At 39.5% G+C, this 24254-nt stretch overlaps 1 long non-coding RNA gene across 1 annotated transcript in view; it reads right to left on the bottom strand.

Moving 5' to 3' along the window:
- Positions 1-24254, bottom strand: part of LOC134803825 (uncharacterized) — a 347292-nt gene that overhangs the window by 253440 nt on the left and 69598 nt on the right. The window lies entirely within an intron of this gene.

Here is a 24254-nt window from a genome sequence, read left to right as displayed (position 1 = left end):
ACCATATAAATACAATAAAATTAAATGTCTAAAATCTACAGTGTTTGTTATTTCAATGAAATGAACGTTTATGTTTTTAGTGATGTGCCACAAAATCAATAATAACTACACAATATTATACTACATGTACCTAACTGATAGTAAATAATTTCATGTCCTTAGAATGAATTAATAGTATTTTAAAATTTGGCCACTTTTTGTGCTCGATCTTAGTAATTTGAAACTGTATGTTTTTCACGTTGTTTGAGTATATATACACAATAGTTTTACATACACATATCATACAAGCCTTAGAGATGTGCCTGAATTTGTATATTATTTTATAATTATCATAGTTATGTAAAACGTATGATAATAATTATTAGGTAGTTTTAATGCAATAAAATAATATTGTAAAGTAATTTCTTTGTTTCATTTTAAACCTAGCTTTAGCATATTATTTTACTTCAGTTTCGTTGCACCTTCATTTCGTTTTTTAGGAACGAAAACTAGTACCAGACATAGATACCTATATGGTATAGGTAGCTAAATTCATCATATCTAGTGCGAAATTTGTACTGATCTGTGAACATTTTCATGGAAAATCCGCGCCAGCTTTCGTTAATCGACATACGGCCCAATTCGTACAATGCTTATAAAATGTCACAGCGATACGATACTGATCAGTGTCAAAAGTGACGTTTTTGGTTGTCACTTGACACTACTACAATACAAACCATAATAGAAGTGGAGCGTGAATCTCGCGACCTAAACGCGTAAGCATGAATTTCACGGCGCTTACGACGTTTTGGTCGCGTGGTACAGGTTGCGATTGCGACAATTTCATTGTTTTGTATGGCTTCTCTATAATTTTAATTCATTTATTTACATACAATAATATATACAGTGGTACTACTAAACGAAATTAATAACTAGGTTAAATCTAAAATAGGCCCCTGAGGCATTGTACCAAGGATGCTGGCGGCATTTCCTCGCTGTATCGCAATGCTGATACGTTGTGCGAGGTAGCCGCCAGCTCTTCGGTCACCAGTTACGTCAACCAGGCGCTTAGGGATTTCTGCGAACAACTTATGCGCGCTGGGACCCCGTGGACCTAGAGTTTCTCTATAATAATAATAACTCAATGGTTTTACAGGGCATTTTCCGCAAATCGACAACCATTGTGCCTATTTTGCCTGTAATTCTGATTACCATCTTATTAAGACGATTAATATGCACTGAATTTCCTTGCTCTTGTACATTGACAGTTAAATTCATGTTAATTTTTTCCAACTCAATAATTAGTCATAATTTCCTGTAATACAGTCTGTCTGTCTGTCATTTCGTAACGGTTAATGGAAATAATAACCAAAGTGGCAAACAATGAGACAAGAAAATTGACGTTTGTAAATGACTCAGTCATTGGAAAAATTTATGGTTTTACGTAGGACATGGGCAATGTAGGGAAAATAGATTATTTTTGAAATCACTGATTGGCAATAAATAGTCTATAACAATTGATTTATATTTTACTTTGTAAAGAGGGGCACTAAGAATGGTGCCAGTACAGTCAGCCAAGAAAGTGATCTACCACTTTTCGACTCTATCATCTGATTGATAGAGTCGAAAAGTGGTAGACCACTTTCTTGGCTGACCGTACAGCGGTGCCATTTTGGGTGTCATGTAGGTACGAATTCGAGCCAATCGTGCAGTTTAACGCAATTAGTTGCGACTGCAACCAATCGCGCGCGTGATGGAAACTCATCAACCAATCGCGTTGTAGCATTCCACCCAGGCACACCAAACAAGAATGTTTGGTCGGAATCTTAGGGACGAGCCTATCTTTACTTTTGAAATCTTTGTATGTAACATGTGTAGGGTAGTAAAGTAAGAAATGTGTCAAATCACATGTAATTGCCGGCCCAGGCGAAGCCTAGTGGATATAATAAATAAACAACTGTGGAATAAAAAAAAATAGGTTAAAAAACTGACACCGTATGGTAATCACTTTATTTTTTAGAAGTTGATGGGAAAATACGTGGTCTTAAACGTGTAGCAACTAAATTATATATTGTTTATATTATATCTATTTCGTCATCAAACCTAATAATACCTATTGTTTTTCTAGATCAGACATCCGTCTCATCTCGCCTTGTAGAATAAAAAAAGGTCACTATATACTATGCCAGAAATTTGCATTCCAATATCATTCGCAAAAAAATACAATGATTGTCACACAACCCTAAAAAAAGTACAAAACAAACCATATTCAACCTTAACATAATAAGTATAAAGACTTTATAGGACGCAGAGTTAACTTGGATATTTTAATATTTACAAACTTAACTTTGCAGCTAGTAGCGGCATTGTTATCGCTTGTTTCCTTACGATTTGTTTAAACTTTTTTTTGTTGTTTCGTTTACGGGCTGCATAGATAAGTTTGTGTTGGTTATTTATGAGGCGTTCGGAATACATAAATACCAGGCTTCTCGCACTTGACCGCATTTGTTATATGTGACCTTTCGTGTACTTTCCTGTACACAAGTGGTTATTTAATAGTTACAATAAATCAAGTGTTTCTCTGTACCTTGTACATAGCAACACTCTTAACTGTTAATCGGTGGTACTTATGCCTTTTGTAATAAGGTTTACTTTTATTATTACAGATTTTTACAGACAATACATCATGAAAAAATAATCGGTAGCTTACATAACATTAAAGGTAGACGTTTGTCCAATAATTATAGGTAACCACAGTTTGCTCCAGTATCCTAGGACAATACAATATAAGTATATACATTACCGATGTCCATGATTTACCGATGGACAGTTAGCAGTGTGGGTGATGGTTAGGGTTGCCAACTTTTTTTTGGTGGAATATAGTATTTTCCAGAATAAGGAATAAAAATATAGTACATTCCAAAAAAATATAGTACTTTCAGATAAAATACTAAACATGAGTGTAATCGGAAATATAGTATTTTAGCGTACTATATATTTTTCCAAAAGTATATAGTACAGAGAGACAAAATATAGTACAATACTATATAATATAGTACGGTTGGCAACCCTAGTGATGGTACGCCTTTTATTCTGAAAAAGTTACAAAGATGTCCTTACTTTCATACCTTCTGTCCAGCCGGCCTAGCCAAGGTTACAATCACTCTCTCACTCAGGCTCTCTATCACTCTTCCATATTAGTGCGACAGTGACAGTTGCGTTTCGATCGCTACGGAGCGTAAGCGATCGGCATCTTGGCTACGCGGCCTGGATACATAGAGGTATAAGGTTATACGAAATAAAAATAGTTTTTTTTTATACCTAGGCCTACTGGTCTCTATACAGTTTAATACTTCCGTCTCGTTAAGAGTAGGAATAACTTTTTTAAAGAGGTGCTAAAGCAAAATTGTGGTTTTATTTTTATTTTACACATTGCCACCATTACACACACAACTGAAAATTACATCTTCTGATCTCTTAAAGCTGACCACTGACTAACAGGCCGCCGGACGATATCGGCCTGTCAGTTAGAACAGAAATTTGACAGCTCCGAACAACTGACAGGCCGATATCGTCCGGCGGACTGGTAATCAGTGGGCCCCTTAAGGGGCGCACTGATCAACAGTCCGCCGGACGGTATCGGCCTGTCAGTTAGAACAAAATTTTGACAGTTGCGAACAACTGACATGCCGATATTACCGTCCGGCGGACTGTTAACCCTTTAACCGTTTGACATTTCTTTGCAGTCATTCGATTTCGAACCGTAATTCTTGTAGTAGAGATGCGTTTTTGTTTTAATTATGATGGCAAGTATGTTGCCGCTACGGACTAAAGGGTTTTAAAATCAGTGGGCCCCTTTAAAGCACTGTGAACAACATAAAAGGCTCTTAGACATTCCTAAACTATTGATTTCTACTTCGGTTCTTCTCAAAAATTTGGGTCCCTATCCCTTTGAGATACTATTACTATAGATAAGCCATACCAAACAATGAAATTGTCGCAAACGCAACCTGTACCACGCGAACAAAACGTAAGCGCCGTAAAATTCATGGCGCTTACGCGTTTAGGTCGCGAGATTCACGCTCCGCTTCTATGGTTTGTTGTCAAAACAACAACTCATGGCACAAAATACTGATTCTGCGTGCCGGTTCTATACGTTAGTAATAATATTTCAATGGTCCTAATTCTCTGAGCGTTTCTTTTTTTTTGCCATTTTTATATATTGTGACCTTTTTTGCCACTTTTGTGTTATTTCTACTCAGAATCACGAGCTCTTTCGATCCTCATCATCAATATTTAAGAGCTATGCTCTTGTCGGTGGAGTAATCGCCACTCTTCTTTTTGCTGGGCCAGCCTTTTAACTCCCTCGTACGACACGACAGAAACTCTTTCGATCCTAATGGGATAAAAAATGTCTCAGAGTTATTTTCCTATTGTGTTACCATTTCCCCCTATTCTTTGTATGGCGGTAACAAAAAGGAAAAGGAATGGAAATTTTAGGACACTTTTTTTCTCCTATAAGGATGAAAAGGGCTCGCGATCCCGACTAGAAATAACACAAAAGTGGCAAAAAAGGTCTCAATATATAAAAATGCCAAAAAATAAAAGAAACGCTCGTCTAACCACCAGTACCCCATTTGGTCTAATGTCACTTAAGCAACGTTATGTCATACTTCAACATCATATTCATGTTAATTCCGAGCGGCTGAACTGCCGAGACGAATCAGAATTTATTTATCAGCTACGTCCTGTATAAGGAGGATTGTAAAATCTGAGCATTCTAAGGGTTCACAAATAGGCCTAAGTATTTTTATTTCGTTGTAGATTTAGACAGATTTTGATAAAGGACCCCGGACCTAAAGTACCTATGGAAAATGTGGTTTCAGTTAAATATCTTGAGATTTTGATATGTTATAGATTTCAGAGTCCTGAACAGAGTCTCTAGGGGTGCTACCACTGTTTCCGAGTCCCTTTCAGAGTTTCGACTGATTTTGTACTAGAGACTTTTAGTTCAGGACTCATGAAATCTATGAAATTGTATAACTTATACCTACACAAATTTCAAGTGCTTATCGTAAAAAAAAATCGTACTTGGAACCTAAAATGCTCTAGTGCAGAAACGTATCATTTTCTGCACACCTTTTAGGACAACAATTACCCTCTTTCAGAGCATGAGAAATGAAAAAGTTTTTAATCAGACTATTCATAGACAGGTCATTGTACAGATAACGTCTTATATTTAAAATACAATAAATTACCACTTAGATTGACAAAACATCTTGAATTATTACTGTCCAGGCAATATATCAAGATGCTGTTTTTGCGAACAATGGGATAGATAGGATTATACCAATAGATGGCAGATAAAAGGACATTGGGCTTGTCGTAAGCCATACTTATATTAATGTTATAAATGCGAAAGTGTGCTGTCTAAAAATTAAATTCGATACAAGGAAAAGAAAAATTAAATCCAATAAATAAAATACTAAATTCTTCAACGGTTTTAGGCGTTATTACATAAGCGTATTACGTACCTTTTTGGCGCGCGCCATAAATGCCAAGTCATTATGATGCATAGTAAAATGAACACCCTTGCTGCACGTGAATACGTAGTGTGCTCTCTGTCACACTGCCCTACGGCGGGTAGGTGTGACAGAGACCATACTACGTATTTACGTGCAGGCCATGCAGCGAGTGTTTCATTTTACTATAACCGATTCATTGTTTTTTAAATAGTTTATTGCCTTTTAAAACTAAACGGCTATTTTATAGTTTAATCAAATTGAGAACTCTATTGTTACAGCAATAGATTTCAAAATCGGTAGTAATATTGAGCAATCGCATTTGATATGATTATTAAATTAGATTGAGACATTGAACTACTTTGTTACGAAAAGGATGATACTTAGGTTTATTTGTGGCGATAATAATGATGTAAGTAAGTATTTATGGTTTAATTGAAATATGTGACGTTATCTATGAAAAGGGACCTTATTGTCGCTTACGACATTATTAACGATGCTCCGATACAAATACAATACTGCGCGACGCTTTGCGAGGTAAGCGCCATTGACAATAAGGTCGCTTTTCATAGATAATGCCTCATATAGGGTGTAGTTCTTTGTAAAAAAATCCACCTTACAGCAGATCAAATTATACATACGACGCCTACTTAATTTACTTTCTATAGAAAATAAATAACGCTCTCGTTAGCGTTTATGTCAGTGCCAAACTGCCAAACTGGTGGTATAGGGACCGTGCGCGTTGGAGGGTCTGCCATCTTGTGGCCTGAATCGGAAACATATGTGCACATGAAAATTGCCAAAACCAGTGGTACCATCTACCGTTCTCGTACGTTTCCTTGTCCATAGTAGGTTCTGTCATCTTGTGGGCTTTATCGGAAGCATAAACGACACATACGCCTCGCGCCAAAAATCTGACGGCTCCTGTGCTGCCCCCTATAGTTCATACACGGGGCCTATAGTAGGACGAAAACCAAAATTTCCAAAAAATGGGGGGAAAGAATTCTTGTATAAGACTAAAACTAATACCTAAAAAAATAAATAAAACATTATGTGGGTGACCTAGCCCAATATGTATATATTAGGCTAGATCACCCAGGTCCGAACCCTGTGGAAGGGTTCCCATAAGGCTGGCTGCGTTCCCCCTTTGGATGGCTATGCCGATCCGCTGGGCGAGGAACGAGCCAGCCCTACGGTCCCCGGTGACCTCGAATATTGTTTTTGAAAGTAAGTGTATTTTGTCATAGTTGTAGGGAATGGTGTATTAAACAACATACTAAAAGTACCGGAGGGTGGGGGTGAATCTAACGGGTAGGGGGGCTTAAAGGTCCCTTTTTTTAGCTTTTCGTAAATAACTCGTAAACGGTGGCCCTTTGCAAAAAATAGTCTTTTACGTAAATAATCTGTATAAAATTTTCTACAATATAGATATACAGGTGTCCCGAAAATAGCAGTTCAAACGGACACCGGAGGTAGACATTTGTCATATTTCACGTTTAGCCACAGTAGCCACACAGGTAGAGTTAGACCAAGAAAAGTCTGCAGCGATTTTAATAGCCCACGCAGTGTAAGTGTTATTTTACACGTCAAACTTCTATGAAACACTTGCACTGCGTGGGCTATCAAAATCGCTGCAGACTTTTCTTGATCTAACTCTAATAGCTCTGATCCATACTCAATAGATTAGCGACGTAAATAAGACGAAATAAGCAGCATTCTCATACAATAACTTAACTTGAGTTCATCAAAATAATATTATAAATCAAAATACATAATTAATACTGTTTTCCATAATAAATAACACTTCAACTAATTTCTGCTATAACCGGGTATTTATACGTAATTATGAATAATTAACAGTATGACTAATTAGTGTTAAACACGCAATGACAATGACTAATAATAACATTTCTTGTCTTAAAGTATACAATTTATATCGCGATACAGCGCGGAAACGCTGCCTGCGTGATGGGCACCTTGCCGAAGGGCTAATGGTTTAGAACAGGAGTCTCCAAACTTTTTTCACATGAGGGCACAGAATAAATAATAGTACTAGGTACAGAAGACTCACTCTCTAACAAAACGCGTCTGTTACGATCAGCACAGATATGGCCGCTAGGTGGCGACAGCGCCACGCGCGGCTTATGGCAAACCCCAAAATTGAGGCCGAACGGATGTATTTTTAGCTACCTGTAGCAAAGCGACGAAATCGCGGAGTGAGCCACGCCTGATGAGGGCCATATTGCGCCTCAGAAACTTTCGCGCGGGCCACCGTCGTGTCTGATTGCTGATGTTAGGGCTGAACCCCTGGAGCCGGGCTCCTCGCTTTGGGTTTCGGCGGGCCGGATTGGAACGCGTCGCGGTCCGGATTGGGCCCGCGGGCCGGGGTTTGGAGACCCCAGGTTTAGAAGGTAGGTTTTAGGTATTTTTATTTTTAATTAGGTTACTAAAACTATTGTTTTATTATTTATTCTAAAATCCTTGCACTGCGTACCTATGCTATCTAAATCGTTGCAGACTTTTCTTGGTCTAACTCTACAAACTTACGCTATCGATTTGAAATTTGGACAAGGCGTATTGAAAGTGTTTTATTTTATTTTAACTGCTAACCAAGTTTCAAATTGTACTGGTAACCATGGTGACTCCAGGTTTAACCGGTTAACCCCGGATTAGTGGAGTGGCGCAAGTGGCGCTAAACTAAATCTAAAAAAACTATTTACCTACTGTAAATCTACAAAAAACCTTCGCTCGTTTTTACCAGTAGGTAATTATGTGGTAAGTATCAATATCAAAAATTCTACATCTCTGTCTGCGGTTTGACACTCAGACGTCTAACCTAACCGCAAATAAAAATTATCAAATAGCATAATATCATTAAGGAAAATCAAGTGTGATTCATCACTCAGTAGCTGTGGAATGTCGCCTCCAATCAGATCTTTGACTTTATCTATTTTAATATAGGTAAGCACTTAGGCTTCTTCGGTATCTATGGAGCTATTTATAATAAATTATAATTTATTTGCTAGAATTATGGTTAAAGGATGACTCACGCTAGACCGGGCCGTGCTCGGGCCGAGGCGTCCGACATGTCAATTTCTATGATGGCTGATCGGTGATCAAGTGGTGCTTTCCGCAGAAAACGAAGGCCCGGCCCCGGCCCGGTCTAGCGTGAGTCATCCTTAATATGTAATCCAGCGGAGAAGAGTATTGAATAAATATCTAAGCTGAATTATTTCTCGTACGTCTCTTCTCTTCTCATCTCTGCCTCAGTGGAAAGGCAGCCTTACCATCTCAAAGATGGAAGATTTATCTGTTTGTTTTTATACAAAATATTTGCGCAAGCGCAATCCGTAACAAATTGGGATAAAGCTCGCTTTACATGGCGCTGGCGCCGACTGTCATTGTTCATCGGTTTAGGGGTCCGCGGGGCAATAATAAAACATCCGTGACCTTAAAACTAATCCTATTCTTTATTCTTTATTCAAACACTATGTATAAGTTTACAGCTCCAGCCAAGGCACTTATACTGTTAATTAGGTACATATGTTGTCAGTATCAGTCAGTATCATAAAATTAGTAGGTACACTTATTGTATTACACACTTATCTTTATAATTGAACATACATATTATGTATTACTAAGTTACATAGAGATATAAAAAAGAATCTGATATTAAATAACATAGGTAGAGTTTAAAAAAATCCTGATACTACGTTGTAGGGACGGCCACTTGTCTGCGAATATGTCTGCGTTTTGGACTGTAGCTATGAAGTTATTTAGTAAATCTATTGCTCGGTACGTGGGTGCGTTTGAATATAATATGCTAAAAAAAATATTTACATACAAGATATATACAGTGGTACTACTAAACGAATTAATAACTAGCTTAAATCTAAAACAGGCCCTAGAGGCATTGTACAACCAAGGATGCTGGCGGCATTTCCTCGCTGTATCGCAATGCTGATGCGTTGTGCGAGGTAGCCGCCAGCTCCTCGGTCACCCAGTTAGGTACGTCAACCAGACGCTTCGCTATATTTCATCCTAATATTATATATGCGAAATAACTCTGTCTGTCTGTTATCTCTTCACGTTTAAACCGATGTCTCTCTTTTCCACTCATAAAATCATAAATCGTATATTTTTCGTGAACAACTTAGTGTACATACAAAAGTTACATGAAAAGTTTAATATAAACATAATTACATATCTATGAAAAGGGACCTCATTGTCGATGGCGCTTACGCCGCACAGCGTCGCGCGGCATTGTATTTATATCGGAGCATCGTTCATAATGGCGTAAGCGCCACCAACAATAAGGTCCCTTTTCATAGATAACGTCACATATTGTCTCATCTCTGCTTTACTGGAAAGGCAGCCTTACAGAGCTCTGGATTTGGTGTGGTAATATGGTTTTTTTGGTGTCAATTTGTTAGACCAAGTCGGCAAAGATATTGATAGCACATACCTCTATTTAATTGTCAACACGTTAGTAGAGTGCGTGTTCAGATATTTTTGAGCACCTCGGCCGCTCCGATATATCTGACGGCGACTGTACATTAGTCGGAACTAGAGGTGCGAAACTGCTCCCTTCGGGCAAACTCGGCTCCGCTCGGCTCAGCATTGCTCCGAGCAACTATTAGGGTTGACACAATTTGTCGTCCCTTTGCGTGCACGACCACAGATAAGATAATGGCTTGAATTTTGACAACCCTAAATAGCGGAAAGGGATAGTGGTAGTGCCATATATTAAATATATGGCACTATCCCCAGGGCCGTCTTAATCTATGCTGGGGCCCCTGGGCACAAAAGAATTTGGGGCCCTTTTGGAAAGTAAAGAAAGCTAATTAAATTAACATTTTTCTACTCTGATCTTCTATTTATTATGGGTAATCAAATATACTGTTACTGTCTGTCCTTCAGGGCCCCCTGAGGATGGGGGCCCTGGGCACGGGCCCCGTGTGCCCTTATAGTAAAAACGGTACTGACTATCCCTAAGGTGCACAAATAGTGCCAAAGGAACAGCATGATTCGACCCTGAATCGCTGTCAAACTTCGTTCTTGTAGGAAGTTTCCTTTCTGTACGGTAGTACTATTATTTATTCTGTGACGGAACCCATTCTCTGCCATTTATTATATGTGCCAACTTTATTTTAATCTGTAACATATAAGTCAAGTTTACACAACCGGACGCGCCGTCTTTAGAATGTGTGACGTCACTTCGCCGAATTGGAACTTTTGCTTATGGCCGAGCGTTAGCGAAGGTCTCCGTTTAAGATTGGGAAACATTTAGGTTGACTGGTACAGAATGCCTTATGGCTGGCATTAAGTCCGCTTATTGTACTGGAAGGTTTTTTCTTTTGTGCGATAAAGATTATATATATACATAATATTTTAAAAAATGCGATTGTACACTGAGAGAAAAGGATAACAAAAACACACTTAGAATTACAAAAATAAACTTAATCCGGGGACAAGGAGAGTCAACTAATAGGAACAAATTGACTTTTACAATTTCTATTAGTTCTTGCAATTTCTATTATCTGTTTGTTTAAATTAGATTTAGGATTACTGAGCTGTTTGTAGAAATAAATAAACTTTACAGAAATAGTGAAACGTCTATAATTATTACTAAATTTCATTTTTTCCCCCAGTACAGAACTGTTTTTTAATTCCTGGGTTTAGTTTACTAATGATTTTTCTCTCAGTGTATGTCCGGATGTTTTACTCTGCATATCGCATTTCTCACCCGATTCTAGAGAAATTTTGGAGTAAGTTCGATTGTTAGATATAATTTTTCTGTTGCTTTTTTGGAAAATTTCTAAATGCCGGGAATTGGCATAAAGGACTTAAGCGCCACTAAGGGTCTATGGCGTTTAAGACTATTGTAATTTCGCTGTGGTAATGACTCAATTAAGTAAATATTTTTAATATAAATTATTTTACGATTATCTCGTGGTCTACAGCTCACAGAGCCACTAGTAAATAAATCCCTGTATAAAATATTAGGTAAAAAAAATGGTTGTCCGTAAAGTCGGTTCACGGACGATAATTTTGCGTGATAACGTCATAAGAAAACATTACCATTAGGTACATTACCGTAACGTTACCATGGAGATCTGTCCACAACGTTACCATGGAGATCCGTCCACAACGTGACACTTTTTCGTGCATGCTACCGGTGTTCATCGATTTATAAGACGTTACACGTCAAAAAGTGTTTAATTTGTAACAAATTTGGACTCATTTAATTTAGTAACATTACGAGCCATTTAAAACTATTACAAATAGCTACAAAATAAGGAAACAATTACTACATTTACTAGTAAATGCTCATAAAATATGATATTAAAATCGATACCATCTTGTTTAAACCATGAACACACACACACATCACATGTGATATGTGACGTTCCACGGAAAAAGGTACCTTATGGCGGCTGGCGCTTACGTCGCATAGCGCCGCAATAATATTGGAGCGACGTTAATAATAGCGTAAGCGTCAACCGCCATAAGGTACCTTTACGCCAGGGACGTCACATATCATTACCATTATCGCCGTCGAGACCATCTTGTTTAAACCATGAACACACTAATGTGATACCATTACCGCCGACCGTCAGTATTATGGATCTCGTATGGTAATGATAATAAACGGAATGCAGAGACAAGTATTGATGAAGACTGCTGATATCGAGTCACGATCCTTGTTATTGGCGCCATTTATAATTTACTAGCTTGCCCGCGACCAGGCGTGGCTCACTCCGCGATTTCGTCGCTTTGCTACAGGTATCTAAAAGTACATCCGTTCCACACCAATTTTGGTGGCTAGCCATAAGCCGCGCGTGGCGCTGTCGCCACCTAGCGGCCATATCTGTCCTGATCGTAACAGACGCGTTTTGTTAGAGAGTGAGTCTTCTGTACCTAGTACTATTATTTATTCTGTGACATTACTAGTAAACGCTCATAAAATATTATATTAATATTGAGACCATCTTGTTTAAACCATGAACACACTAATGTGATACCATTACCGCCGACCGTCAGTATTATGGATCTCGTATGGTAATGATAATAAACGAAATGCAGAGACAAGTATATGATAAAAACTGCTAAGGTTATCTTGGACACGGCGCGTATAAAGGATGACTCACGTTAGACCGGGCCGGAGATTCCGACGCTTACTTTTGTATGACAGATGATAGGGGATCAATGCTTTCCATAGAAAACGAAGCTCCGGAAGCTCCGGGCCGGACACAGCCCGGTCTAACGTGAGTCATTGTTAACGTCGGTTCCTGTCTCTGCGGCCCTGAGGCCCTACGCCTACCACGAACACCGAAGTTACATAGCAAATTGCGGGCATCTTTCTCTGTCCCTCCAATACCGCCTTAATTGGCGTAAAATAGAAAGTCTGGGGTCCTAGCCAAGATGACAGACGTTCGCAGAGAGTGCGCCTCCACCTCAGCTAAGCTACATTTACCCTATAGAGCAGGGGTCTCCAAACCCCGGCCCGCTACGCGTTTCAATCCGGCCCGCCGACACCCAAAGCGTCCGGCCCGCGGGAGCCTGGAGTAACTAGAGATGTCATCGCTGTCATTTTCTTTACGAAACAGTCTGCCGATTTTTGTGGGGGAGGGGACGTCAAATGTAGTGCTATTTCTACATGATGATTTGTACGTAACGTACAAATAGCCATGTCAGTCCATACAAAAGATTGCACAATAGTGAAAGTTTTTCGGCAGAGGGGTAAGCTCTTAAAGGCGACTCCGGTTATTAAATGCTCTAAGAGTTAAGGCGATGTTGTGTACTAAAGGCGAATTTAGTATTTTTGCCAACTACCTCTTACTATATTACCTACTAACAATGAACTGCAATGTCAGTAACGAGGTTTGATAAACACTACCATTCTATATTCTTAACTCGTCTCTACAATAAACGAAAAGTAACCGTATCAAGGCCGTTACTTGCGAAATAGTCAATGGCACAGGAAGATTTCGGGGACATAATGAAATTATGTAAATACCGTGACCCGCGACATAATAAATAATAATAAATGAATAAATTACTAATTAACAAGGCTTTTATAGAGTAGTCAAAACATAATGCGACCATAAAATAGTAGGAATTAAATAAAATGGATCTAAAAAAATCCATACTAAATTGTTGCCAAGTTTAAGCATTTTACGTCAAAAATGTGACAGTTAGGAAGTGGCACCCTCAATAATTGTCTACAATTTCTTGTCGGAGTATAGGCCCCGTGCATGAACTATAGGGGGCAGCATAGGAGCCAGATTTTTGTCGCGAGGCGTAAATGTGTCGTTTATGCTTCCGATGTAGCCCACAAGATGGCAGAACCTACTATGCACAAGGAAACGTTCCGACAAGAACGGTAGATGGTAGCACTTGCTTTGGCAATATACATGTGCACATATGTTTCCGATTCAGGCCACAAGATGGCAGACCCTCCAACGCGCACGGTCCCTATGTTGACAATTTTCGAATTTTACGGTGTGAGCGACGAAAAACACGTGAGTTAAACAGAATTAACTTAATGTTGACAATTTTTCTTATATAGGTACCGTGGCATATTGTTTAGAAGCATATTGTCAAATTGTGCCAACCCTAAAAATTGCTCGGACCAATGCTGAGCCGAATGGAGCCGAGTTTGCCCGAAAGGAGGAGTGTCTCTGAGTGTCTCCCCACTGCTTTAAGCTTAAGCGTCACTGTAGATACAGGGCCGTCTTTAACTATGCTGGGGCCCCTGGGCACATAAGAATTTGGAGCCCTTTTGGAAAGTAAAGAAAGCGAATTAAACTAACATTTTTCTACTTTGATCTTCTATTTATTATGAGTACACAAATGTACTGTTACTGACATGTCTGTCCTTCGAGGCCCCCAGAGGATGGGGGCCCTGAGCACAGGCCCCGTGTGCCCTTATGGTAAAGACGGTACTGGTCTCTCCACTGCTTTAAGCTTAAGCGTCACTGTAGATATCTGCAATCAATCACTCTTTGATTTAAACTTTTGAACAATGCCTCCTACTCGCGACCTTTGGCTTAGAGGTCAAACGGTTGTATAGATAGTTTTCTATAGCTTCTCTTCCTGATGGTTCATGGGTATTGTAAGATACGTAATACACCGTGTTTTTTTTGATTTCCGTTAATTTCAAGGGTGCATTCCTGGGCTTAAATCAAGTAACTTTCTCAAAGACACCGATGTTCTAATTAAGTCCATTTCGGAGATAATCCATACTTTATTTTTTTCCTATAAGGCCTCTACAAGCGTGTACACTTGCCTTAGGGCCGGTTACATATTGATTAGTGTTTAGAATGAGTTCATACATTTGCTACTAAACTTAAGTACAATCTCGGTCGATTGATGTACGAAATGACATTGATATGTCACAGATTTCAATTGTTTGGTTGAGTTAAATGTAATGCCCGTGTTACAACAACGCTATATGCTACATTTAATTACTTTTTAAACAAAAAAAAAACAAAAATGAAAACAAAAAAAAATTTTTTTTGAAAATTAACTATGCCATTTAGTTCTTATAAACGTACTTAACTATACCCCGAAGTTAACGGAATTCAATAAAAACACGGTGTATTACGGGTAAGTTAATCGGTTCCTTGTTTTTGACGGCTTGTATCGATAAGTACCTACTTATATACTTACTTATTGCTGTGGCGCAACGACCCGAAGTGGATCTTGGCGTCCGACACCAAAGACCGCCATGCTAAGCTCTGTCCAAAGCCGTTTCTGTCCAGATTTGGCGACAGGTTCGTGGTTTTACGGCATAGGACGTACTCGTACCAGGACTGGCCTTACGAGCAATAAGAATGGGGCATGAATGGGGCCAGTACAGCGGTATGACACCGCTACAACGCGATTGGTTGATGAGTACGCATCACGCGCGCGATTGGTCGCAACTAGTTGCCCTCGACTGCACGATTGGCTGGAATTCATGTGTGACACCGCTGAACTAGTACCATTTTTAGTGCCCTTAAGGCCCGTCCTGAGTTTTACGGTGGGTATTTGGGCGCTTCATTTTTTTTTTCAGATTTAATAGCCCATGACTGAACAACGGGCAATACCCAAAAAACCAAGATCAGATAACGATTACGCACTTCCTTTTATGTTTTATATTGTAATACCATAAAATATAAACACACAGTTCCACAACTATTCGAATCCGGTAGCAAAAAATTCACAGATTTCGTGCCTCACACGACTATCGAGCACATTGGAAATGAATCTACGGAATTCGAAAAAATATTGTCGCTGAGCGACGAGAAAGTCTGGATAAGGAAAAAGTTACAAAATAAAACTACAACGTTGAATGATAATTATTTTATTCTTAGACTAACACAAGTATCCTGGACATAACGCATGTGAACAAACAAATTGCAAAATTTCCACACGCGTATCCAAGTTTGAATAATTGTCGCCGTGGCGCATAAGTATAGGTACATATTTCATTTTTCGATTAATAAGCAGGATATATTAATGTTCAAAGTACAAGAAAATTATTACACGGCAAATCCGTAGTCAACTCGAGAAGTGGTGATCGGCAGCGGCGCCAGCGGCCCATTTGCTGCAAGATATGAAATTTTCTTGACAGCAGTTTGACGCGACGAGAGATGACCATAACAGCGTTTGTCTATGTTGCACCAAACCTGAGTTCCAATAGGTACTACCAGGGTTCAGCATCAGCTATCTTGGGTAATGCTCTACCATGTGCTCATCATGACGAATCGGGTGTCCAAAACAGCGTGTGCCTATGTTGCACCAAACCTGAGTTCCGCTAGGTACAACCAGGGTTCAGCATCAGCTCTATCTTGGGTACTACTGTCCTAAGTGCTCATCAAGACGAGTCGGATGACCAAAACAGCGTGTGCCTATGTTGCAACAAACCTGAGTTCCTTTAGGTACAGCCAGGGTTCAGCATCAGCTCTATCTTGGGTACTACTCTCCTAAGTGCTCATCGAGACGAGTCCGATGACCAAAACAGCGTGTGCTTATGTTGTATTAAACCCGAGCTCCACTAGGTACTGCCAGGGTTCAGCATCAGCTATCTGCTAGCAGCCGCCAGCAACATGCTGAGGTGAGACCATTTCGTGGCACTTTTTCTTTTTTATGTTTCTCTGTATAAGTTTTTATTTTGTGCTCTCCCTCTCCCTCTCCCTCTCCCTCTCCCTCTCCCTCTCCCTCTCCCTCTCCCTCTCCCTCTCCCTCTCCCTCTCCCTCTCCCTCTCCCTCTCCCTCTCCCTCTCCCTCTCCCTCTCCCTCTCCCTCTCCCTCTCCCTCTCCCTCTCCCTCTCCCTCTCCCTCTCCCTCTCCCTCTCCCTCTCCCTCTCCCTCTCCCTCTCCCTCTCCCTCTCCCTCTCCCTCTCCCTCTCCCTCTCCCTCTCCCTCTCCCTCTCCCTCTCCCTCTCCCTCTCCCTCTCCCTCTCCCTCTCCCTCTCCCTCTCCCTCTCCCTCTCCCTCTCCCTCTCCCTCTCCCTCTCCCTCTCCCTCTCCCTCTCCCTCTCCCTCTCCCTCTCCCTCTCCCTCTCCCTCTCCCTCTCCCTCTCCCTCTCCCTCTCCCTCTCCCTCTCCCTCTCCCTCTCCCTCTCCCTCTCCCTCTCCCTCTCCCTCTCCCTCTCCCTCTCCCTATCGATAATTCACAACAAACACCGATAACGAACTCTGCGAAACATGAAGTCATAAATGTCATGTGAAAAATGTCGGTCTGCCTTTTTGACTATTTAAAGGTTAGGCTACAGGGCAAACCCTTAACCCGATCGTCTTTGTTTTAGGCTCAAATTGTAGCTGACTAAATTGTCCAGAGCCGTTTTTCTCAAATTTTTGATATCATTCTTCGTTTCCAAATTATCGAGCACCAAAATCAAAAATTCGGAAAAAAAATAATTTTATTTTCACTATTTCGACCATAACTTTTTTTGTTTTTGACTTTCTCGAATAATTATTTTTGCACCTTACAGGTCTCGTGATTATGCGTCTTTTGAGCCTATTTCTTAATATCATATCTTCACAACTTTCCGAGATATAAGGGGATCGCACTTTTTCGTGAAATCGGAGCCTATACTGGAGCGAACGAAAAGACATTTCCAATGTCAAAATTGAATTTTATTTTCACTATTTCGACCATAACTTTTTTTGTTTTTGACTTTCTCGAATAATTATTTTTGCACCTTACAGCTCTCGTGATTATGCGTCTTTTGAGCCTATTTTTTAATATCATATCTTCACAACTTTCCGAGATATAAGGGGATCGCACTTTTTCGTGAAATCGGACCGTATACTGGAGCGAACGAAAAGACATTTCCAATGTCAAAACCCAGTTAGATGATTTTATACATTTATTTTTACCTACTACGAATGGATGTTATTGCTAACGCCAAGTATATCGCCTCATGATGCCGGAATCTGCGGGCCTACTTATACTCTGTATCTTTAGGTACTTAAATAAAAGTAAACAAACTATTTGTACATTTTCGGATAGTTATAACATTTATTGGTTAACCAACTAAATACAAAATCACCTGGGTCTGTCACTGAACGACCTGACTTTGACCTACATTATGTGATCATGTAATGTTTTCATCTACCCTCAACTGGCTCAAGAAGCCATTTGAGGGTAGATTTTGTTTACTCTTTTTTAAATAAGTACCTAAAGTCATCCTAAAGTTACAGACTATAAGTTCTGTTTGTCTGTTTTAACCGACTTCATAATCTTTAATAACAAAAACCGGCCAGGTGCGCGACGGACTCGTCCACCGAGGGTTCCGTACTTTAACTAACATATACCTACATAATATAAATGTAAAAATAACTTTTTGTAATTTTTCCCTTTTAATTTTTTTCCCTGTAATGTAAGACTACTTGTCAAGTTTTATAGTTCTAGGCCCGTTGGCCTATATGTAAATTTCATTCATCATTTTGTATGTGATGTTGAATTTCCAAAACGTTCCGCTTGGCGCGCTGTTCAAGATCTCATACAAAGATAGACATAACGCAAACGCGAACGCTCGTCACATTATTGAACGAAATGTACACTAGGGGTTTTGAGCTCTTTTAGTACATATAGGTGTGTCGCTTAACTTCTAACTCGGGTAAATCCATTCGACCCTTTCAGCAAATATCTACCCTATTACCTTTTCTTAATACCAAATCATAATCTGACAGATGCATTTACCCGATGCCATGGTATAATAATATACTCCGCCTGGTACTCCATTCCCGTCTTTTCTAGGGGACCTAACTGACACGGGCCTACGTCATCATGCGACAGCGCTATATGATAATATGCGATAGCGCTATATATAGCGGCCATGTTGTTGTGACGTAGGCCCGTGTCACTCTGGGAATGGAAGACCATGTTTTATTAGACTATGCCCTACTTATAAGCCCCGTGCATGAACTATCCGGGGCAACATAGGAGCCGTCAGATTTTTGGCGCGAAGCGTAAATGTGTCGTTTATGCTTCCGATGTAGCCCACAAGATGGCAGAATCTACTATAGATACATAATTGCACAAGGAAACGTACCGACGAGAACGGTAGATGGTACTTGCTTTGGCAATGTACATGTGCACATATGTTTCCGATTCAGGCCACAAGATGGCAGACCCTCCAACGCGCACGGTCCCTTTTACCTATCATGACCATCCATAGTTACCTATGTATTTTAGTAGGCATCATTTTCTACTATAAGATCATTGATTCGGTAAAAAACCGGAAAAGACAAGAGGAAACATGAAGGAACCGTTTTTTACAACCGAACTGTAAATAAATCATTAACTTATAGGTAGTGAAGTCATCAGGATCTGTAGTAGGAAATAATGATAGAGATTTACTAGAAAAATATATTTTAATTAGACTTTACACCTTGAGTTGGATTCAGTAATATTGTTTTGAAATTGATGGTCAATGGATTAACTGCACGTTTTAAAAAGTTGGATCGTCTGATTTTATAATAATTGCATTAGGATGAATTAATGAGTAAATAAATGATTCATAAATATGAAATAAATAATGTAATATTAGTTATACAGGGTGTCCTTGGATAAAGCTGACGTACATATGCATTAGGGTATTTAGAAATTTAGAACCAGTATACAAAGTATCACAACAACCGATGTAGCGGTTACGAAGAAATTAAGAAATTACGATTTTTTACTTTGGAGCACGCTGTATGTGTTAAGTAGTAGCTCCTGAGGTATGAAACCTTCGACATTTTTGGGTATCTTTATTATATAATTTATTTATTTTTCGATTTCCTCCAGACAAGCTTCAGGTAGCGGAAATTAATCAATTTACACATTTCATTAAATATTATATGAGATAATTCTAAATGGGAAATGTTCTTTTCTGATATATGACTGTGTTTCACAGCTTGACGGATGACAGACATATGAGTCATGGCTGACATTTGAGAATATAATTAGAGAACCAACACCTTGCATTGTTTATAAGTACGAGTTTAAATATATTAAAACTAAGTACTGAGGTTACTTCAAATAGTTGAGTGTCATGATTTATTATACACCAAGTATGACGAAGTTCACCTAATCATGCTCATTCTTTTGACGTGATAACGTCTTATAAAATGATGAACACCGGTAGCATGCACGAAAAAGTGTCACGTCGTGGACAGATCTCCATGGTAACGTTGTGGACAGATCTCCATGGTAACGTTACGGCCAAAGTATGCAATTTTTCATCAATGTTTTCTTATGACGTTATCACGCAAAATTATCGTCCGTAAACCGACTTTACAGAGAACCATATTTTTTAAATAAGTAAGTATCTTGTCTTCGGTCACCGTGAAATCAAACTATGTAAAAAAATGGCATTTATCGCGTATTCAAAATTTAAAATACATTCCGACATTTCGCACTCCGGGAGACTGAGGTAAATTGTGTAAATTTCATTAGCCCCACTTGCACCATCACACATTAACCCGGGGTTAACCGGTTAAAAAACCGTTAATCCAGTGTCAAATTGTACTGGTAACCATGGTAACTCCAGGTTTAACCGGTTAACCCCGGGTTAGTGAATGGTGCAAGTGGCCCTATAGCGTGACAAGCGTTCGCGTTTGCGTTATGTCTATTTTTAGGGTTCCGTACCCAAAGGGTAAAACGGGACCCTATTACTAAGACTTCGCTGTCCGTCCGTCCGTCTGTCTGTCACCAGGCTGTATCTCACGAACCGTGATAGCTAGACAGATGAAATTTTCACAGATGATGTATTTCTGTTGCCGCTATAACAACAAATACTAAAAACAGAATAAAATAAAGATTTAAATGGGGCTCCCATGCAACAAACGTGATTTTCAACCGACGAAAAAAAAAAACGGAGGAGGTTCTCAAGTCGACGCGTATATTTCTTTTTTTTTTTTTTTTTTTTTTTTATGTATGACCACGCATAACTTTTTACAGAGATGTTCGATTTTGATAATTATTTTTTTATTGGAAAGGGTATACCCCGAAGTTGGTCCCATATAAATTTGGAAAAAAAAATCCAACCTTAAGGGTAGGAAAATAGGGGATGATTGATTTTTTCACTCACCGATTGTAACATATGACCACGCATAACCTTTTACAGAGTAGTCGTAATAATAATAAAAAATTGGAAAAAAATCCTACCCTAAGGGTGGGAAAATAGGGGTAATTTATTTATATTACAGAACAAAATAATAGTTAAAGTAGGATTATTAATATAACAGTTAATAGCTAAAGCAAGGTAGGTAGCTATTTTAAAAGTAATCAAAAATTAAGCATGTAATAATTTGTATAAATTATAGCCACAGAAAATTATAAAATAAAAACTTTTTAACAAAAAAAATAACCGCCGAAAAAAAACTAAAAGGAAATAAAAAAACCGGCACTAACACGAAACGAGTAGACCAACAAAAACAATAGCACACTGAAAAGAAAAAAATAATTATTTTGTCTTCAATAACGCAAGTGAATACCTATGAACTATGTATATACATACTTCTGAAATCAATCACACAAATCTGCGTATTTATATATTTACAATCTGTTATTTTTGGAGTCGGTGCAGGTGCTTCACTAAGGTGCTCAAGTTTGTTTGAGGCTGGCACCGACTCCAAAAATAACAGATTGTAAATATATAAATACGCAGATTTGTGTGATTGATTTCAGAAGTATGTATATACATAGTTCATAGGTATTCACTTGCGTTATTGAAGACAAAATAATTATTTTTTTCTTTTCAGTGTGCTATTGTTTTTGTTGGTCTACTCGTTTCGTGTTAGTGCCGGTTTTTTTATTTCCTTTTAGTTTTTTTTCGGCGGTTATTTTTTTTGTTAAAAAGTTTTTGACCAAAGTTAAGCAACGTCGGGAGTGGTCAGTACTTGGATGGGTGACCTTTTTTTTCGTTTTTTTTGCATTATGGTACGGAACCCTTCGTGCGCGAGTCCGACTCGCACTTGCCCGGTTTTTACTAAGACTCTGCTGTCCGTCCGTCCGTCCGTCCGTCCGTCTGTCTGTCACCAGGCTGTATCTCACGAACCGTGATAGCTAGACAGTAAAAAATTTCACAGATGATGTATTTCTGTTGCCGCTATAACAACAAATACTAAAAACATAATAAAATAAAGATTTCAGTGGGGCTCCCATACAACAAACGTGATTTTTGACCGAAGTTAAGCAACGTCGGGCGGGGTCAGTACTTGGATGGGTGACCGTTTTTATAGATAATTGTACGGAACCCTTCGTTTGCGAGTCCGACTCGCTTTGTATAGGATTTTGAACAGCGCGCCAAGCGGGACGTTTAGAAACTCAAAATACCATACAAAATGACACTTAGCAAACGCGTACGTCACGTCACGCTGGAGATTTTTTTAAAATATCGGAAGCAAATAATTGGATTAAAGTCCGTTAAAGCTTACATTACACAGACTTCAATGGAGTGAGGTGGTCATTAGGCTGCTTAACCTTTTAACCACCCGCAGAGTAATATATTATAATCGCACGGGTTAACAAATACACCAAAATCTTCCTCAAGAAGAAATCCGTTCAGTCGTTTTTGAGTTTATCGCGAACATACAAACACAAACTGACAGACGCCGCGGGGGACTTTGTTTTATAAGGTGTAGTGGTAAGACATACAAAATCGGGCTCATTTCGCCGCGGTCTGATACATACGACAAAACTTCGTACTTGTAGGACCCAAGCGGGGAAGAGGAAAACCCAGACGCAGCTTTTTGGAGCAAGTGAAAGAAAAAGTAGCAAGATAGGGAAAGCTGGAAGATACTCCACCGACAAGAGAATAATCACTCATCTTAATCACTCTTAAGTTAATGATAATGATGATCTTCGTACCGCCAGCGACACGAGCAAGCTCGATGAAAAATTCAATGGCGGTTAAAAGGAAAATAAGTTTTGACGACCGGTCTGGCCTAGTGGGTAGTGACCCTGCCTGTGAAGCCGATGGTCCTGGGTTCGAATCCCAGTAGGGAGTAAGGGCATTTATTTGTGTGATGAATACTGATATTTGTTCCTGAGGCATGGGTGTTTTCTATATATATAAGTATGTATTTATCTATAAAGTATGTATATCATCGCCTAGCACCCATAGTACAAGCTTTGCTTAGTTTGGGGCTAGGTTGATCTGTGTAGGATGTCCCCAATATTTATTTATTTATTATTTATTTAAATAAGTACAAATATTCAGTTTTGACTAAAACTTGCTAAAACACCGTAAAATCGCCATCACCAATTTGGTAAGGTTTACTAAACTTTTTGCAGTTAAAATGGATACTTATTACTATAGTTAAGACAGACCACACACGAAATATTTTTAATTTTTTTTTTATTTACATACAATATATATACAGTGGTACTACTAAACTAAATTAATAACTAGCTTAAATCTAAAATAGGCCCTTGAGGCATTGTACCAAGGATGCTGGCGGCATTTCCTCGCTGTATCGCAATGCTGATACGTTAGCCGCCGGGTGTGGCACTATAGGTCAGCAGATTGGGACGGGATGCGTACCTTCTTTGCATCCTACCCTTGGAGGCAGGTTTGCTTCACGCCGGATGATCCCAATGTCGTTGCTGATTCTGTTGCTGACGTTGTGCTGCAGGGAATGGAGCTATTCATTCCATCCTCTGTGGTTCCTGTTGGTGGCAAATCCCAACCTTGGTTTGGTCGCTTCTGCAAAAGGGCCTCTCGCCGAAAGCAAGAGTGCTACCAAGCCTGGGTAGATGCAGCGACAGTACGGGATGTAAAGACTAGCGCATTAAAAAAGGAGTATAACTTTGCCTCCAGGTCCTTCAAAAGAGTTATTGCCAGAGCAAAGTCACTGCACATTGGTAGAATTGGCGAGAAATTAGAGCGCCTCCCTTCGGGAACTCGTGCGTTCTGGTCTCTTGCCAAAGCTATCCAGGGAAATTTCTGCACGCCATCTTTTCCGCCACTGCACATGGGAAATGATTCATTGGCCCACGACGCAAAAGACAAAGCCGACCTTCTGGGTAAACTCTTTGCGTCCAACTCGACTTTGGATGACGGGGGATACGCGCCGCCGACCATACCGCGGTGCGAGAGCTGTATGCCGGATATCCGGTTAAACCAAAGCTCAGTGCGTAAAGCACTTCTTTCCCTCGACACTCATAAGTCGAGTGGGCCTGATGGAATCCCTGCGATTGTGCTGAAGATGTGTGCTCCTGAGTTGGCACCGGTCTTAACGCGTCTTTTCCGGCTCTCTTACACTTCT

The sequence above is a fragment of the Cydia splendana genome, chromosome 27, assembly GCF_910591565.1.
Source record: "Cydia splendana chromosome 27, ilCydSple1.2, whole genome shotgun sequence".
In the NCBI taxonomy this organism is placed as follows: Eukaryota; Metazoa; Arthropoda; class Insecta; order Lepidoptera; family Tortricidae; genus Cydia; species Cydia splendana.
The sequence above is the reverse complement of the archived record's forward strand: the minus strand, read 5'-3'. Positions and strand labels throughout refer to the sequence as shown.